Here is a 6,114-nt window from a genome sequence, read left to right on the forward strand (position 1 = left end):
CCAAGTTGTTAGCAGCACGCAGCCAGCCATCCACGTGATATATATATAAAAAAAACTTTATTCATCAGACCAGGCCACAAACTGCGATGCACTTTGTATTCTGACACCTTTTTGTCAGAACCAGCATTAACTTCTTGAGCAATTTGAGCTACAGTAGCTCATCTGTTTGACTTGCCCATTTTTCCTGCTGAAATATATGCAGAAATATTTTTCTTTTTGTGGCTGAGACCAGTTAAAGAACACCATTACAGTTATACTGTCTGTATTCTATCTGTTTTTTAAATGTATGCACATACGTACAACATTAGCAGACAAGAGACCAGGGTTATGTCTGTACAAATGGTTAATGAACCACAACTATATTAAGCGTGTAATTTTTCAGGGGTATGCAAATGCAACATCAGCAATGCTGGTGTTTCAAGTTCCTTTGCTGGTTGACTAGTGCCACCAGTATACTAGACTGTGAAGTAACAGCTCAAGAAACATGACCAGAAGCTTCAATCTTATTGATTGGACAGTTTTCGTTGTCAACCAAAAAAAGGGACTGCTTTGAAATTAATAGAACATAGCTTTTTATGTGTAAATAAGCATTTACTTGTATAGCAAATTATTTGCTCATATATTGCATAATCAATGTAATGCTCCAGCACTGTATTTCTGTCTATGTTTACCCATAGTGTTCTTTTCAACCCATTCTGGGCTCATTTTCAAGCTAAAATTATTGTTAGAAATATGGCAAGCTTATTGAAGGGTATAGGATGTAAATAAACATGTTTATTAATGACACTTTTATCCTAACTTTGAATGAAAGTGCTAAATGAAAAAATAAATCTAAACATGTTTGAGGAATTGCAATGCAGACGTGACTCTTTCCTGATTGGTGGGATCAGCACCAGGGCCCAGTTTTTCAAAAAACCTAACCTGGATCAAATTGATCCTGATTTGGAAATCCGGTGTTTTGCTATCCAGGATCACCTGATTCATCTTACTTTTATGCCAATTTTTTAAAGGAACATTGGATTGGATCACTGTGATCCAAATACCAAATTTCAGGATTACAAAATCCTGTTTACCAGAGCCTTAAAAATGGAACCAAGAGTGTAGCCTACTGGCTTAGCAAAGAACAACAGGTAGGCAAAATACTGGTGGTCACAAAGAGCCATTGTTTGTTTTGATTTTAAGAAACAGAAACACTGTAATAAACAGAAACATTTTACATTCCTTATTTTGTTATAATGTTAAATTACAAAACAAAATCATTTACAGGACAGATACCAGCTCTTTCCATCTCTGCCTTTAGGAGATGTATCTCCATCTGCACTTTTTTCTGCTGCAGTTGGGTAAGCAAGATTTGTTCTTTACCCAGTTCAATTTGTACTTCTTCTTTTTCGGTTTCCCGTTTCAGAAGCAACTCATAGCTGTCACCATTCTGGTTTGCAGCTGAGGAACGTTTGCGTTTTCTTGTAGGAACGTCTTGGACTGTCTTCATTACATCCACTGGGGATCTATCTTCCTCCTCAGTTACTATAGTCAAGTCCAGCACAAACATTTCCTCTGCATGAGAATTTTGCTTGCATTCTTCTGAAGTCCTAGTCTTTGTAATTGTGGCCTCTCCATCTGCTTCCATGCCTTCAATGCCATGCAGAGCCTCTGATTTTTCTCCTCCTATGATATCAAGGACCATATCAGTGAAATCACCCCTCTTATATGGCTTGTTACCTGTTTGGGGGTTCTTGGCTTCAGTAAGGTCTTTCGTTGCCTTGGCCCTAAGGTTCTTCCATCGCAAAATAACTTGTTTTATGGTCCTCTTTTGGCCAGACCCCATGGCATTGACATGATTGGTTATGTCCTCTCAAATGTTGTGTTTTAATTTTTTTGTCACTTCTCCACCCTTTGCAGAGCTAAAATCTGCCCAAACACCCTCCAGCAGTCCACAGGTTTCTGCCACATTGAAATTAGGCCCTTTTGTGTCCATGGTTCCAACTTTTTGGTGTAGCCAACACTGATCTTAAAAGCCTTGAGCATGATTGCTTTGGCTTGTGCTCAATTATAGGCTTACACCAATTAGCTCATTGCTGGTTAATGGGTGACACCATTTAAACACATCATGTCTTTGCACCCATTTCTCTTAGCCTACAGAGGCATCCACATGGTGAGTATTGTTCTTCGTTACCGTAGGAGAAGGTACTGTCAAAGGGTGCATGCAGAGCGTGCCAAACCACTTGAGCAATACACATCAGAAGAACTGTATGCACGTTTTCGCTTTGGGAGAGATGACATTAAGTACATTGCAGATCTTGTCAGGCCAACACTCCAACACCAAACCCAAAAGAGTCATGCTTTATCTGTGGAGGAACAGTGCTTAATCGCTCTGCGCTTTTACGCATGTGGGACTTTCTAGCAAGTAATTGGTGACAATATGGGAGTGAGAAAAGCAACTGTGAGTAATGCGGTGAAGGCTATGTCAGTAGCACTGGGCAGTCTGATCAATCAATTTGTTTCCTTTCCCAAGGATGACCAGACAGCTCAGACTAAGCCCAAGTTTTTTTCAAATGGGGAACATGCCTAGCACTATTGGTGCTATTGATTGTATTCATGTACATATCCAAGCACCTTGTGAAAGGGACTGGGAGTATGTCAATCGAAAGGGGAGGCACAGCATCAACATCCAACTTGTGGGCAACGCCGACCTCATAATAACCAACGGTGTTGTGAAATGGCCAGGGTATGTTCATGATGCACGCATTCTAAGAGAGTCTGCACTATACAGAGAGCTTCAATCCCACTGACCAAATGGCACAGTATTGTGAGACTGCGTGTATCCACTCCTACCATGGCTAATGACCCCTTTTCCAGTTGCAAACACACCTGAGCAGGCACGCTTCAACTCCATCCATCCATCCATGCATCCATCCATCATCTTTCGCTTATCCGTGGCTGGGTCATGGGGGCAACAGTCTAAGCAGAGACGCCCAGACTTTCCTCTCTCTAGCCACTTCCTCCAGCTCTTCCTACATCTTGTCCTTTCGGTCATGACCCACAGCTCATGACCATAGGTGAGAGTAGGAACGTAGATCGACCGGTAAATCGAAAGCTTTGCCTTACAGCTCAGCTCCTTCTTTACCACGACAGACCGGTACAGCGACCGCATTACTGCAGAAGCTGCACCGATCCGTCTGTCAATCTCCTGTTATCCTTCCCTCACTTGTGAACAAGACCCCAAGATACCTGAACTCCTCCACCTGAGGCAGGAACTCTCCACCAACCTGAAGTGGGCAATCCACCCTTTTCCGACTGAGAACCATGGCCTCAGACTTGGAGGTGCTGATTCTCATCCCAGCCGCTTCACACTCGGCTGCAAACCGCCCAGTGCACGCTGAAGGTCCTGGTCTGAGGAGGCCAACACGACAACATCATCCGCAAAAAGCAGCGACAAAATCATATTGACACTCTCCGGCCCTTGGCTGCACCTAGAAATTCTGTCCATAAAAATTATGAACAGAACCGGTGACAAAGGGCAGCCCTGCTGAAGACCAACATGCACCGGGAACAGGTCTGACTTACTGCCAGCAATGCAAACCAAGCTCTTGCTCTGGTCGTAGAGGGACCGAACAGCCCTAAGTACTGTCCCCAACCGCCATGTGATGTTGCAGAGACGTCTCAGCCAAGACAGCCCCACAACATCCAGAGACTTGAGGTACTCAGGGCGGATCTCATCCACCCCTGGTGCCTTGCCACAGAGGAGCTTTTTAACCACCTCGATGACTTCAGCCTGGGTGATGGACGGGTCCACCTCCGAGTCCCCAGCCACTGCTTCCTCAATGGAAGACTTGTCGGTGGGATCAGGGCCGGCGTTTGCCATAGGCGAGCTAGGCGGTTGTCTAGGGCGACAAATTTGTTGGGGGCACAGCCAGGCGCCCTCTAGTGGCGCCCTTAAACTTACTTCCCATTAAGCATAGAATTAAAACAAGCGAAATAAAACATACTGTTTATTAAACATGATCATCCTTGGGCGCCCCCTCAGCCACACGTTTAATTACTTAACCTGATTATTAGATTGAATTGATGGTGAGTATTGTCGAGCACAGGCGTTAGGTCTGGCAAGTGCTCATCACTGGCGCGTTCTTAAAAAATGAAGCGGTCTAAACCCTCGAGTGCACAGGGACAGAAAAAGAGAAAGGCAGACGACCCATTTGTGCCCAATTTTTTCTGAATGGCATGTTCATGTACATTGCAGATCTTGTCAGGCCAACACTCCAACACCAAACCCAAAAGAGTCATGCTTTATCTGTGGAGGAACAGTGCTTAATCGCTCTGCGCTTTTACGCATGTGGGACTTTCTAGCAAGTAATTGGTGACAATATGGGAGTGAGAAAAGCAACTGTGAGTAATGTGGTGAAGGCTATGTCAGTAGCACTGGGCAGTCTGATCAATCAATTTGTTTCCTTTCCCAAGGATGACCAGACAGCTCAGACTAAGCCCAAGTTTTTTTCAAATGGGGAACATGCCTAGCACTATTGGTGCTATTGATTGTATTCATGTACATATCCAAGCACCTTGTGAAAGGGACTGGGAGTATGTCAATCGAAAGGGGAGGCACAGCATCAACATCCAACTTGTGGGCAACGCCGACCTCATAATAACCAACGGTGTTGTGAAATGGCCAGGGTATGTTCATGATGCACGCATTCTAAGAGAGTCTGCACTATACAGAGAGCTTCAATCCCACTGACCAAATGGCACAGTATTGTGAGACTGCGTGTATCCACTCCTCACAGGGACAGAAAAAGAGAAAGGCAGACGACCCATTTGTGCCCAATTTTTTCTGAATGGCATGTTCTGCATTTATTTTCCCCAGGTTTTTGTATTTTTTCTTGAAAATCGTATTTGAATCTGTGGCAACTATAGTTGCCGGTGGGCAAATATGTTGTATGCACCCCTTCAATGTAAAATTTGAATAAGAAGGGAACATTTAGCATCTAACTCAAAATAACTGCTTTCAACAGATCAATCTTTATTCATAATCAAATTTATTATGTTTGACTAAGTATACTAAAAACTATAGATCTGTTGTAAGATTTGTTTTGTTTGGATGATTCTAGAGACCTTCATGATTATGTTGATATATATATATATATGTCAACAAAAAATACTTATTAGTAACATGAAAATATCCTTTCTTTGGGAGGGTTTGCCTTCGTTGTGCTCCCTGGAAGTAGGGGTAGGAAGTTGGCAGTCTCATGTAACAGGAAGGAAGTTAATACTTTTTTTTTTTTCTTGAAATCCTTTATTTGGTTGTCTGCTTGTGTGTCATTAAGATATAAAACATGGATAATATCTAGAAAAATACTTACAGAAGGAAAATGACAACTATACACTGGCAACTATAGTTGCCGGTGGGCTTAAAAATTAAGAGGGGGGGGTCTTATATAATTATAAATTATATAATTATATAATTTATATTATATAAATTATAATACAAAATATTATAATGTTAAGAGCCTGAAAATAACTTAAATATAAAACTGAATGTCTAATCATGTCATGATTCAAATATGAGGATGATTCTCTCAGTAATGTAGCTTCTGTGAGCTTTTATGTCAAGAAAAGTCTAGGCGTCCTTTCAAAAAGGCCATTTATTTCAGAACATTTGCTATTGTAAAGAGTAGTTTTTCATTCAAATAAATCTGCAATAAACTGCAATAAACTGCTAATTATAATGGATAAACAGTTACTGAAAAACTAAAGCAACTATTTACAGAGATAACAAAGTGTAAAAAACTAATTTAGCTGATAAGAACTGTCAGTAAGAGTCGGCGCGCTCCACTGCAGTTGCGCCATAGAGAGCGCGCCGACAGCGCACAAACAGTATTCACCAAAGCCTACTTACGTAAACCGTGCAAGATAATGCCTTTTGATTGGTTACTAAGTCCATCAATCAAACCTTTGTTGGAAAGGCATTGGCTGGGCACCGAGTGCCTTTATCCAACGAAAACCATGGGCGCAATGATTGACAGCTCACCAAGCCTGTAAGGCGCTTCCTCTATATGATGCATCACAGGAGAGACTCTGATTGAAGGAGAGAGACGAGGGTTGATCCATTTCACGTGGGAG

General features: G+C 42.2%; 2 pseudogenes across 2 annotated transcripts; both read left to right on the forward strand.

Moving 5' to 3' along the window:
* The first annotated feature begins 2,149 nt into the window (after positions 1 to 2,149).
* On the forward strand, positions 2,150 to 3,232 carry LOC307125384 (putative nuclease HARBI1; annotated as a pseudogene). The gene is made up of 2 exons: positions 2,150 to 2,941; positions 3,217 to 3,232. The product of its transcript is annotated as a putative nuclease HARBI1 (transcript).
* Positions 3,233 to 4,218: 986 nt separating this feature from the next.
* On the forward strand, positions 4,219 to 4,732 carry LOC307125385 (putative nuclease HARBI1; annotated as a pseudogene). The gene has a single exon. The product of its transcript is annotated as a putative nuclease HARBI1 (transcript).
* The last annotated feature ends 1,382 nt before the right edge of the window (positions 4,733 to 6,114 follow it).

The sequence above is a fragment of the Gobio gobio genome, assembly GCF_949357685.1.
Source record: "Gobio gobio genome assembly, chromosome: 4".
Taxonomy (NCBI): domain Eukaryota; kingdom Metazoa; phylum Chordata; class Actinopteri; order Cypriniformes; family Gobionidae; genus Gobio; species Gobio gobio.